We start from the raw sequence: 13,950 nt of genomic DNA, 5'->3' as shown, positions 1-13,950 counted from the left end.
GCTTGGACTGGGATAAGTTTCTAAGACCATATCCAAAGATGAGGAATGGTGAGAAATAGAGATATCTATCTATCTATCTATCTATCTATCTATCTATCTATCTATCTATCTATCTATTCATCCATCCACCTACCCATCCACATACCCACCCATCCACCAATCCACCATCCATCCGTCCGCCCATCCATCCATCCATCCATCCATCCATCCATCCATCCATCCATCACAATCTTAGACCAGAGATCTTCCAAGTCAGAAGGAAATATTTTACTAATAGCACTGGGAGTCAGTCAGTCAGGAGACATTAGGAAAACTGGAGCATAACAGCCATGTGAGAAGAATTGGTAGGGTATGTGATGAGGTTGACAGAGATAAGGCTAAAGTGAGGGATTCTGTATCAGTCATCTTTCTGTCACCATGACAGAATATCTGAGGGAATCAACTTAGAGGAGGGAAAGGTTGGTTTCGGATCAGGTTTCAGGGGATCAGGCCATGGTCAGTTGATCACCATTTTTGTGGTGAGGCAGCACACTATGGCATGAAGGTGTGGTGGAGTCAAGTCACTTATCCGTGGTGGCCAGGAAGCAAAGAGACAGAAGAAGGGCTGTGGTCCTAGAGTTCCCTCAAGGGCACATACCCAGTGACCTGACTTCTTCTCAGTAGGCTGACCTCAGGAGGACACCTGTCACATACATCAGTCATGAAAGGGGGACGCCTGTCCAAGCCATGGCTGACTCCTATCAGTACTTAGTTTCATTCATCTAGATTTGTGACCAGGAAACAGGAAAACAGGGCACCTTGCACCTTAGTTTCTTATCCTTAGGTACCTTTAAAGATTTTAGCCCTTTCCCAGAGTTAGGCAATTAATGGGCTCACATGACATTCTGTTTATTAGATACTCACATGGTCCAGTTTGAACAAAAACAAAAGACCCATTTGAATGAGCTCAAGGCTGACAGTGAGTCACAAGTTGTTTTTAAAAATAATTAATTTGTTTATTGAATTAATCTGCTTGCTAAATTCCCTAAGTAAATTCCCCAGGACTAGAGATAATGCTTCTTGATGCATCTCTTGCCCTTTCTTTTTAAGAATTGCAGTCTCAATTGTTGCAGAAACGACTTCAGTCTCTTTCACAAGACAGTCTGGTGACATAGTCCCAGCTGAGTTGGGGTTCACTATGTAGCCCAGGCTGCCCCGAAACTTGTGATCCCCCGGTCCAGAATCTCAAGTGATGAGATTTTGAATCTTTATTCTTTTTGTGTGTGTTCTTGCACATCGCGGCCTGACCACCACCAAGTTAGTTACGCACCATTCCTCAGTCTTTGCAGAAACTGTTGTGTTGAGCCCCTACGCGTGTCTGGTTATCGTTTCTTCAAGAAAACATTCCAGAGTCTCTTTAAGCGTTCTTAAACACGTTAAAGTTTTCTAATTGATTAGCAAGCCCCGAAAAATGGTTTAGAGAACTCTAGAGGAGCACGAATCATTTGATTTTTCTACTGGATTTTCAATACACTAACATATTCCCTAAAATCCAAGACGCTACAAATTGAAAGATAATTTCCTGTGCTTTCCATCAAAGGTAGATGAGCCATCTAGCCAGTTAACTAAGGCACACAGAAATATTTGCAGGGTGTTTGCTAATTTAGACATTGAAATGTAGAAAACAGGAGCTGGAGAGATGGCTCAGCAGTTAAGATACTTGCTGTTTTTAAAGAAGACCTGGGTTCAGCTTCCAGTCCTCACTCGGTAATTGGCAACCATCAAAAACTCCAGTTCTATGAGATCTGATACCTTTTGACTTCTAAAGGAACCAAACATGCACATGAAATACAAAAATACATGCAGACACCACTCATACACATAAATAAAATAAAACAAAAATCAATAACTAAAAACCTTAAATGTAGAAATTAGTATGTTTTTGAGTTGGTGGATTAGAACAGATTTTGAGTTTTTTTTTTTTTTTTTTTTTTAAACAAAGTTTCTCTGTAGCTTTGGAGCCTGTCCACCTGTCTGTTTCCTGAGTGCTGGGATTAAGGGTGTGTGCTACCACCACCCTGCTGATTTTGAGAATCTTAGATTCATGTTTTAAAACAGGAAGTTAAGTACTGACAAGCCTCAGCTCTGGCCCCCGTTGCTATCTAATGCTGGCTTGACTACGTCTTAACTCTGTAGCTAATTGACTCTTAATTCTAACCAACCCTTACCCTCTCTACTACTGCCCATTTTCAGCTGTCTCCCAGCTCTTTTAATATTAGAGTAGAAGCTGCCCAAGTATGGGATGGGGATGAATTCCTTACACAGCTGCTTCTGCCAGCTCCGGAGCTGCAGCAGCCGTCTCTCTGCTTCCCTGCTCAACGAGGTCTGAGGGGGAAGCCTTCCACCATCATGGACAGGAGCTGAGCCCAGCACCAAGCCTCCCTAGGCTCTTGGCTCTCCTGAACTGTGACCCCAGCAAGCTGTCTTTCCTTAGGTTGCTTCTTGACAAGTGTTCGGTTACAGGGATGAGAAAACTGATGATTGCACTCTTCTCCTTTCTCTGACAAATATCCTGTTCTCATGCCACCTTCCCCATGCCACTCTCCGTGACGCCAGAGTTAGACTTGTGTTGCTGTGCTAGTTCATCCCATCGTTCCTCCGTGTGGACATAAATCTCCACGGGCCCTGGGAAGTAGTAGTAGGCAAAGATGAGCCCCAGGGCATGCTTCGAATCAGCACGGAGATGCATGGAAAAGAAATGATCTAGTTCTTGGTCTGATAGGTAGAGTTTCTGAGTTTCGAGAACCAAAAGTTATGTTCACTATAAGCCTCAAAGGTGAGCAAATGTTTTTTATGATTCTAACTTCTGGAACTGGAAGGTCGGAATAAAAACAGGTGCCAGGCTGAAAGAACAGCGGTATAGATTCCCTCACTGTTCTTTCTGGATGTTTCCTTAGATTCACTCCCTATCTGGATCGATTCTGGATCTAAGGCAGGGGTTGGCAAGCTATAGCTGATGGGCTTAATCTGTGGTTATGTGTTTTTGTAAATAAAGTTTTATTAGCACATAGTCATGCTCATTAGCTTACATTTCTCCCTCTTACTGTTGCTTTTGCTGTGTCAAAGTTGAGGCTCCAGAAAGACGTTCAGATCAGGTAAACAGTGGTAGTTAATGTTGTGAATCAAGAAAGAAGAGGTAAGTGTGCTGCTCATGGACCACATTTGGCTATAGGTCACCAATGCATGGGGTTGACTTCAACAGTGTCTAAGAATTGAGTTATTCGTAGACGATCTGCTTATTAAAATATTCATAATATGTAGACTTCATAACATTCACAACTGTAGTTTGAATGTGAAATGTCCCCCACAGGCTCAGCTTAGCCACAGCTGGTGGCACTGCTTGAGAAGACTGTAGAACCTTCAGGAGGTGGAGCTGTGATGGAGGTGGAGCTGTGACGGAGGAAGTACGCTACTGGGGAGGGTGTTGAGGATGGATAGCCCTGTCCCACTTCCTGTTCTCGCTCTGCTTCTGGACTGCTGAGTCCAGTGACCCAGTGCTCACTATCCCTGCTCCCCTGCCTTACCCGCCGTGATGGCCTATGCCCCCTTAGAAGTGAGCCCAGATAGAGCCTGTCCCCTTTAAGCTGCATCTGTCAGGGTATTTTTATTGCAGCAACAGAAACGAAACCAGCACAATATCAACAGCTCCATCTGCCCAGAGAGGTGTTTTCAGCGGCAATGGGTACACAGATGAGCAAATACAGAACTTGTTTGGTGAGGTTCGTCTCAGTTACATCCCCTGGATGACCCTGCTTGGATTCAGGATGAACCATTCTCTCATCCGTTGGCCCAGAGGGCTTTGTTTAGCCTTGGGCACATCTGGAGTCCCCATCATGACACATTTCCAAATGCCCAAATGCCGTTGGCCATCCGATGATTCCACCTCTCAAGCCCACTCAGTAGATTTGTTTATGAATGTTGATGGTGTATATTCTGAGGTCACCATCTCGCTAACGGCAGGGCCGTCTTGCGGGGAGCTTTCCTGTCAGACTCGGATGAGAAAGGAAGGACGCAGAGTCAGAAAGCGGCACTTTTGGCTTCTTTTGTGAAAGATGAAATTTAGGATTCCCTGGGCGCCCATTCTTACACGGATAGTCATAGTGTGGGGTTGTGAGTGATTCCCACCGCCCCTCACTCCCATTGTGGCTCTCGCCTTGCCTACCTGGGTTTGAAGGTTCTACCTGCTGTTCTAGGATTGGAAATGATGGATGGAGTTATGGACTTCTGGGCCATGAGTTCAGGAATGGAGAATTGAAGACAAAGAAATGAATGAGACTTCTGGTGTGGCCGGGGAGATAATTTTAGAAAGAGAAGAGGTCCAGAAACGCTGGAGGGTGACAAGGTTCTCTCTTAGAAGGATACATTGTGTGTATAGTGTAGACCTGGAGGAAAAGCATCAGAGAGGCAGGGAAACCCAGAACACAATTGTATCAAGGAAGCAAGCAAACAAACAGAAAATAAAAACCAAAAGATTCTACGGTGGAAAGCAGAAATCAGGAAGTGACTGCAAAAAGAAGGGGGAAAACCCCTGGCTCAAGGCCACTAACCTCTGAAAGAAGACAATCTTCCCGGCTGGCAGGAGTCAAATGGAAACCCTTCTTTGATGTTTCCAGAAACCTGAATTCTTCTGGATGAAGACACTGGGAAACAGAGGACAGCTGGGCTAGCCTGTGGCAGGGGACAAAGGGGACAGCTGGGCTAGCTTGTGGCAGAGGACACAAGGGACAGTTGGGCTAACCCGTGGCAAGCCTTGCGGTAAACCCCCTACTCTGCATAGGAAAGAGAAGGCTGTTTCCTTCTTATTTCCCTGGAAGTCCTTGGATCAGGGCTCACTGTCTCTTTACAGCTGGAAATGCTCACGCTTAGAGGTTGAGGGGATTCTCAGTGATCTGCATAGTAGCCACGCTAAAGAGGTAGCCTCTGCCATTTACTCTCCCTCACACGCCAGCCTGGCCACCGCCTCAGCCTAGAGACAAGGTTCCTCTTTGTTCCCCATCACTGAGGAGTTCAGCATAGCCGTGTACGAATCTCACCTTCAGTCAGCACATTCCTCTCTCGTCAGTTTTTAGCCTCTTCTACTTAACAGCTACATCTTGTTCTCGGTGCGCTCCAGTTCAGTTAAGAGACACTAAGGTTCTAAGGCAAAAATAACTTACTGCAACTCTGTGTTACTCAACACGTGAAAGGCCTTTGCTTCGTCTATCGCAGTGACATCTCCCAAGCTCTGGTTATTTTTGGAAATGTGTGCCATGAAAGCCATCCACGTTATTACTGTGAAAAAAGAGACTGTTCTGTGGGGATGGGATCAGTTAGCAGCTTGGATTTACTTCAATCTGAGGGAGGACCAAGGGCGATTCACGATCCCTACTCTCAGCATTCGTAGCTCAGTTTTTACAGGAATAGATGACGCTCCTCCCCCCCCCCCCCCCGTTGTAAACTGCAGGCATTGTCCGGCACGCTCACCTGCAAGCATCCTCCCCCAGGCTTTGGGAGAAGTGAATATTCTCAGATCTTCTGAGCTCCGGGCATCATAGTAACTAGTGTGTCTTGAGCACTTACACTATGCTAGGCACAAACCTAAGTACTTTGACCTACATTTTCTTGTTTTCTTTTTATTGATATATTTATTGATATTATATTTCTTGTTGGGGGCTGTTGTAAATAAGGAGCGGCGGGGCCCCAGCACCCCGGCCGCCTGCTAGCTTATGCCCCGAAATAACAACACACAAACTGTACTCATTTAAAGACTGCTTGGCCCATTTCTATCTAGCCTCTTCTAGGCTAATTCTCACATATTAATTTAGCCCATTTCTAATAATGTGTGTAAGCACCCCAAGGTGCGCTTACTGGGAAGATTCTAGCCTACGTCCATCCTGGGTTGGAGCTTCATGGCGTGTGTCTGCGTCCGAGAGCAGAGCATGGCGTCTCTGCTCCAGAGAGAAGAGATGTTGAGTCTGAGCTCACTTCCTCTTCCTCCCAGCATCCTGTTCTGTTTACTCCTCCCACCTATGTTTTAACCTATCAGGGCCAAGGAGTTTCTTTATTGCTTAACCAATGAAATCAACAGATTGATATATGACACTCCCACATCAGGGGGCGTTAGTTTTGTGTTGTTGTATCAAAATGCCTGAGGCTATGTACATTATAAAAAAAGAGATGTTCATTTGGATCACTGTTCTGGGGATTTGATTATGTAAAAGGGATATCTATTGAGCTCCAATGGGGACTTCATGGCAGATAACATCACAGGGTCTGTGAGAGTGGGCAGAAGAGACTGCAGGTGAGCAGGAAGAAATAGGTAGGTTTATTTTATTTTATTTTATTTTTTTCCATAGTAACCTGCTGGCTTGTGACTTAGTTCACTTCTTGGTGTCCCAGGTGCCACTTTCCATGAGATCCTACCTATTAAAACTTCTATGGCCTCACCACCACCATAATGGAGACCAAACTTTAGCTTGGAGTGTGGGGGAAGGGGGATCACACTCAAGCTACATCTGAACCATGGTGGACTCACACCATTCCCAGCCCATGGGCGTGCAAGCAGAGTTTGAGCGGGCTGGAGGGTTTTCCCCAAGGTCTTGCAGCCTCTAAGAGTCCAGGCTGCAGTTAGAATTCTTCATGCCACACACTGTACCCTCCGTGGAATCCACTGCCCAAAGAAAACCAGAATCAACTGGTATAATTATCCTTCCAAGGTAACGCTTTGCTCTGCCTGAGTCAGGAGACCCTAGAGCTGGCCAGGCAGTCTGGTTTGCTCTTTTATTGGGGGAGGCCCCCCTGCCCTTCCATTTTCAAAACCACAGTTGAAATCACACCCAGATACTTATTTTCTGACTCCAGAACCAGGATCTGTGCGTGGCGAGGTGATCCTTAGACTTGTGCTATGATTAGTTTAAAGTGTTGCCAAGGAGCAAACCCTCAAACTTCTTGTCTGTATTTTAATGATTTTGCTATAGAAAAAGAATGAAATCACACACACACACACACACAAACACACACACAAACCGAAAGTACCTTAAAAAAAAAAACCCAGGGCACTTGCCTTAGTGGTCTCTTTCATCTTTTTTAATTCTAGGAATGGTTTGTCAGGTTGGAGGGGGCCCAGCTTGCTGCTAACTCCTAAATGCAGATGGCTTCCCCTTTGGGAGGTAGCAGTGTTCACTAATGGAGCCCTAGTGTTTACAGGAAACATAAGGTGGAGATGGGCTGGGGACTTAGTAAGGTATTTATCACAGTGATTGTGGCCAGGGGTTTCTCATAGTGACTGCTTCATCAATTTTAGTCATCTTTCTTCCTCCGGTTTCTGCGGTTCTCCGAAAGGGCATTGTTCAGCAGTTCATTAATGCGAATGCTAAATATAGCTGGAAAGAGCCCAGTCCCGATGCTCCACTGCCCACTGGCAGGCAGGCATCTGCCGGTCGGTAACCTACTTTTATTCCCGTCCTTCTTGCTAGAATATATCATGCCATCGCTGCTATTTATATCCGGAAGCCATTCTGAAAGTTGTTAGCGATCCTTCCTGTGGCAGCGGCCTGCCCTCCTCGGGGCTGCCGGAGTGGCAAACCTTGGTGGCGGAGGCGGCGGCGGCGGCAGCGGGCATCCCTCCCTGCCGCGCTTGGCTGCACTAGGTGACCTTGATCCTCGCCATCCTTCCTTTGAAAACAAAACACCAACTTGGCATTTTAATTAAAAGGCAGCGAATGGGCTATCAAGCTCCGTGCCTTGGCTGAACTGCTGTTGACTGCAGTGCGGATTGGAGGTCAGCATTGTGAAGCCCGTAACAGTAACTTATCGGGGAAATCACATCGGTCCAGTTGAGCCCTGGGCTTCACTTGGAGCCAAAAGCTCAGATGAGGACTCTTCAGTTTAATTTGATTTATTTTGGTTGCATGAAATGGGCCCGGTCATAAGCGCAGGAGGTTCTACTGGGGCAGCCTCCTCTGTCATTCCAAAATGCAGGAGAGAGACAGCCGTACGGAGAGTACCCCTTTTGGTCCAGCCATGTGGAACTTATTGGTTTAATGTCACAGCACGAGTGGCCCGGTGGCGATGACATATGAAATGGTTCCCTTTGGTTCAGGGTGGCTTTTGGAGCACTAGCGGTTCGACTTTAGAACTGGCCCATAAAATGAATTAAGTCTGCTTTAAGTGGCTTGTTTCGCATTGAAAAAGTTATTTAAAGCCTTTTAAAAATAGCATTATCGGGTTTACATTTCTTTGTGAGGAGACTCACACTCTGTTTATTGCAGAGACCTCCTGATTTCAACATTTAAAAAAACTCTTCATAAAGGGACACCCCCACCCCACCTAGATCTTCAGACCACCTTGAGTGGCTGTGGTGACAAGCCACTGGAAGTTGAGTGGGGAATTGGTGGTGGTTAAAAAGAGGTCAGGCCCTATAAGGTACTATTATCTTGGGAGTGTGAACCTGTATTTTAAGTCTTGCCAAGGACCTTGATGACTATAGAATTTCCACGAAGTTAAAATAAATGGGGTTCCAGGGAATGAGAGAACTGAAGGAGCCCTATTGCCATGTTTTACTCTCTCTAGGACATGGGGAAGGTCACATTACAAGATGCAGGAGCCATAGCCTTGCCAAGAGCACTTTGCATCTCTTCCCTGACAAGCCGTGAGCAGGAATTAGCATCCCCATCTTACGCACAAGGAAACTGAGGTGTCAGTCCTACACCTGAGGCACACTGCTCCCTGTCAGGATGACAATGGACAGAATCTTTGAAACTGGAAGCGAGTCACCCCAATTAATGTTATTTATTTATTTATTTATTTATTTATTTATTTATTTATTTTTATACAAGTTGTCATGGACACGATGTTTCTTCATAGCAATAGAGACCCTAACTAAGATACCATGGTATCTGAAGTCTCATCAGGACTGACTGAAAACTACTCATGGTTTAACAGATGCCTTCAAGAGTTCCAGAAAAGGCCCACCACTGAAAATTCCCTCTCAATATTTAGAAGTGGGGTTGTGTGAGCCGTTCTGAGTCACATTGTCCAGTTCCCTGCTCATGGGTATCTCTGCCTCACATCTCCAGGTGGATTTTGTCTGCTCCATGTTGCGCATGTGTGTGATGGTATGCCCTCCAGCAACCGGGGGAACACACTTTAGCACAGGCCTCATTTCTCTGCAGCATGGGTAGTGAGGTTCCGCTCTTCAAATCCGTGCCCCCATCAGCACTGAGAATCAGTATCTGAAATCCCATGGCTGGGGGACACATGTCTTTCCAGTATAGGGCAAAGGAAACTGGGTTAGTAGAGGCCACCTGAAATTCAGCAGCTCCTATGGTGGGACTCGGGGGATTTGTCAGGCAGAGATGTGGGGATGGCTATTGCAGTTGAGGCCACTCTGGAGCAAGTTTGGGGTGGGGTGACAAACAGAGCCAGGTGCCAAGGGAGCAGCTGCAGCCATGCAGTGCAGTGGATAGCAGTATTTATATGTGTGCCCTGTGGGAGCATGAAAACTGGACCCCTGGAGTTTTCAGCCGCATCTCCCTCCCTCTCACACCATGCCGTGAGCTCCTAGGATGGGAAGGCAGTGATGTGCATGTGATCGTTTGTTGCTCTGATATCGCTCCACAATCTGTGAACCTCTGTGCTCCCCCGAACGCTCACGCCACCCTGCCCAGTCCCCAGGAACTCCTCCACGGACACTTGGATTTCAGCCATCTCAGCTTGTAGTCTCCAGGTTCAGGGCTTTCTAGTGGTCTCCATGAATCAGGATCCTCATTCTCTTGAAACTTCTTTTGTCTCTTTCTGTGTCTGCTTTGATTTGCCCCTCCCTCTGAGGGCTTTCCATATTGCAAACCTGACTACTGCCTTGGACACAATGCCCTGCCCTCTGGGTTGAGGGTGTAAGGAGCTTATGGATATTGATTTGGTATGGCCCCGAGTGTTCTGGTTTTTCCTCATTACAAAAAAAAAATTGTGTGTGTGTGAGTGTGTATGTGTGTGTGTGTATGTGTGTGAGTGTGTGTCTGACTATGCACATACACACGTGGAGGCCAGAGGTTGATACTGAGTGACTTCTTCAATCAGTGTGCCCACTGAGCCAACTCTTCAGGCCTCTGCTTGTCCCAACTCTCAGCTTGTCCCAAGCCTGTCAGCAACTCTGAAGTCCATCCGTGGCTGTACCCTTGCTCCCATACTTGGGGACTACCTCTGCCTGGCTTGTTCATGGCCAGCTCCTGGTTGCTTTTGAGTTTCAGGTCTGGCATCCTGTCTGTCACTTCCTGTGTTGACTTGCTTGACCTTCCCCAGGGCTCCTCTCCAGTATTTTGAAGTTCTTGTACACCTACCCAGTAAAGGGTGCCGTCATCCTGTACTTGTGACATTGTGCAAATGCTAACACTGTGTCCTGTGCATTCTGCATATGAATGATTGCACAGAAAGCACACATGTGCATGCACACACACACATTCATACACACACACTCATACACACACACTCGTGTACATACACACTCGTGTACACACACACACACACCACACACCAAGGTTTTCAGTAAACCAATGACTAGATTCTTCATCCACATTTGCAGGGATCATGGCTGATGCATACCTGATCTCAACAACACTGTCTGGGGACCAAGTGACAGACAATGCAGGGCAGGAACGTGCACCAGGTGTAATGGGTGCATATATCTGGTGCTAGCAAAAAAATATCCACAGTACGCATGCCCTCCTCCCAATCCCTAGGGCCAAATGTATGACAGCTGGCTGCACACAGACACATAGGCATACACACACACACACAAGCACGTGCACACACACTGTAGAATTCCTTTATAAGTCTCTAAGGGGGCACAGAACACACATACTTAGCCTGCTCATGCACTGCCTAGGCTGTGCCCTGGGCAAAGAGCCCCTGATAACGGGCTCTTTTCTGCATCTGGTTAAGCTTGGCATGGAGTGTGCAGGTCGGGCTGCAGCACATAGGTCTGTGGACAGTCTTGTTTCTATCAGCCAGTGTTATTTTGAGCAGTCACCAAGAGGGAAATAAACATCTGGGCTGTTGTGTAACCCAGCTTTCCTCTCGCCCCCCACTGAAAGTGGGTCACTGCCATGTGGGCGGAGAAGAGCGCAGGTGACGTCTCTCCCTGGAGAAACTCAGGATTTCAGTCCCCTAGCAGGGCTCTGATCCCAGATGCCACACAGGTCTTTGGGAGGCCTTGGCCTTTGTCTGACGAGTCAGTTTTGATTTCTATGATTGATGACGCCGTGAGTCAACAGAATAATAACACAGCAGACCGGGCAGACGTGGGGCCGAGGGGCCGTGCTCTCCTTTCAGTCTGTATAAATTTCACAAATGCCTGACCCATGCGATTTTAAACAAGCAAGCAAACAAGCCCCTGGCCCTGGGTCGCTGCTTCAGATCGCGGTGGCTGGTTTCCTTTGCCACTGGGCCTTTTCTTTCTGACCCGAGACTGGTGATTGGATTCTATTGGAAGGAAGAAGAAACTACAAGGTCAAGGATGGATGGTCACCTTTTAATTTTGAGATTCAGATTCAGAGACTTGTGAACGTTAGGCAGTCTCCCTCCCTCCTCCCTCCCTCCCTCCCTCCCTCCCTCCCTCCCTCCCTCCCTCCCTTTTCTTTCTTTCTTTCTTTCTTTCTTTCTTTCTTTCTTTCTTTCTTTCTTTCTTTCTTTTTCTTTCTTTCTTATAGTTATTAGGAAACAAAAGATAACAATATCATTTTTAAAATGTTTGAAGTGGCTTAGGGTGTAGCACAGTGGAGAGGGTACCCGCCTAGATGCAGGGAGCCCCCAGTCTGCTCACTTGCATTGCAAAACCAGGCATTGTGTTTGTAATTCCAGTACTTGGGAAGCAGTGGCGGGCCAATCAAGAGCTCAGGATCATTCTTGGCTACACATCTAGTGTGAGGCCAGCCTGGGCTACATGAGACCCTGTCTCTGAGAAACATGTGAAAGACCCTATCTTGGACTGTGCCTTCCTGCCTTGCTCAGTCTCCTCTGGTACACTGACGGAGCAGCCTTATCTGTCAGTAGCTGAGGGCTGGGCTTCCTCCCATGGATACAGGGCTGGCAGTTGAGGGATATGAATAGCCACGCGTTCCAATCCATCCGCCGTTGACAGCATCGGGCTGTATAATTCAGAGCACAGTACAGCTTCCCTTGTAATGTGGATAGGCATCCTCCAGCCCCTACAGTGGGTCCCAGAGAGAAAGAGGGAGGAGGGATGGGGACTGAAGGGCTTCCTCTGCCATTGTTGAGGAAAAGTGCAATGATGGGTGGGGGAGGCCTGGGGTACGGGATTTGCTGGTTGCCAGAGTGTGAGCAGTTTCATCACAACTGGTCTGAAGCTGCTCAGGGCCTAAGGGATATTGCGCACCGCTTCTCATAGGGCCTGCAGTAACACTTTTCAATAAAGAGTGATTTTAAATAGACAACAGAGGGGAAAGTGAGCGCATGCATGTGCCAAGGTTGTACAGTTCGCCTGCTCCCTGCTGGCCCTTGACGAGCAATTTTGGCGTTGGGAACGGTGAGCAAAGAATTCTTCTCCAAACACACAGCCTTGACGCCATTTTCACCTCACTTGTTGAAGTCAGAAGAAAGCTTTGGCCGAACAGTTCCTGGAGACTTGCTGCTGGGGGCCCAGAAGTGACGTCCAGTGAGGCTGTTAGAGCACGGTGGTGGTGGGGGTGATAAGAACACGTTCATGTGTTCCGTGTTGATGCTGTGACGAGGGCTTTCTTCCTAGTGTCTTGTTAAACTCCACCAGGTAGTTGCTGTTACCGAGCCCATAATGTCAAAGAGGAAGCTGAAGCTTTGGGCGTCGTTTATGGTTACTCTATGCATGGTAGAGCAGGATTTGAGTTAGATAACCTGGCTCCAGTGTATGCAAAAACATCTTCTTTCTGAAAATGTCATTATCTCCACAAGTGACCAGTGCCTACTCTGAACCACAGGTGTGGCTGGGGACTAAGAGGCAAGGTAGTATGGTGGGCCTCCATCATGACAAAAATGACCTCTACCTCCGGGTTTGATTCAGGTGGAAAAGACTAGCTTTCTGTTTGCTCTATTTGTGATGCTGCCTCCAGAGATCCGAGCTGTGCAGCTTTCTGGAAATCCAGATGTGCAGGTATGCACTGTGGAATCCAGAGTCTTCTGGGCTGCTCAGATGTCCTCGCCCCTGGCTGTGCCCACTTATCTGTTGTAGGATATAATTTTAAGATGTGTTACATTTGTTTATGTTCTGGAGCATTTGTTTAATGACATAAAGACATCAGGGGCCAGTCACCCAGCCACCCAGTCACCCAGCCACGCAGCCACTCAGCCACCCAGCCACGCAGCCACCCGACACAGAGTAAGAGTGAAAGTAAGATCTACAGAAGTAAGAGAAAGATAAAAGGCCAGAGGCAAAAGGTAGATGGATTAATAAAAGTTAAGAAAAGCTGGCAAGAAACAAGTAAACTAAGGCGAGGCATTCATAAGTAAGAATAAGCCTCCGTCTGGGTGACGGGTACTCAGCATCCTGAGGACCATGATGCTGGCCTTGTTCACTTCCGTTCCATCCCTCCATGCCTCAGAGGCTGGCCATCCCTCCCAGCTCCTCTCATTCCTCCCGCTGTCTCTTTTCCTTCCCAAGCCCAGCCTTCCTCTAATTTCTTTTATTACTTTTATTGTGCTCCCTGTGGTCCGCCCCGTCACTCGTTAGTAATTCTTAAAAAAACAAAAAACTTTGACCCTTGGCCTCTCTGTACAGGCTCCTTCTCCCCAACCACCAACGTACTTCTATTTGATGGACTTTTATTTGCTTCTCAAATCTCTTCAATCCACCCATTATTCACCATACACTCCCCTACCATCCACCTGCCCATCTTTGGTCATCTCCCATACACCAAATCTATGTGATTCTGTTTACAAAATCTA

This window comes from Alexandromys fortis, unplaced genomic scaffold (genome assembly GCF_014885135.2).
Source record: "Alexandromys fortis isolate MF-2015 unplaced genomic scaffold, M_Fortis_MF-2015_v1.1 scaffold_75, whole genome shotgun sequence".
Lineage (NCBI taxonomy): Eukaryota > Metazoa > Chordata > Mammalia > Rodentia > Cricetidae > Alexandromys > Alexandromys fortis.
This window is presented reverse-complemented; position numbering follows the sequence as displayed.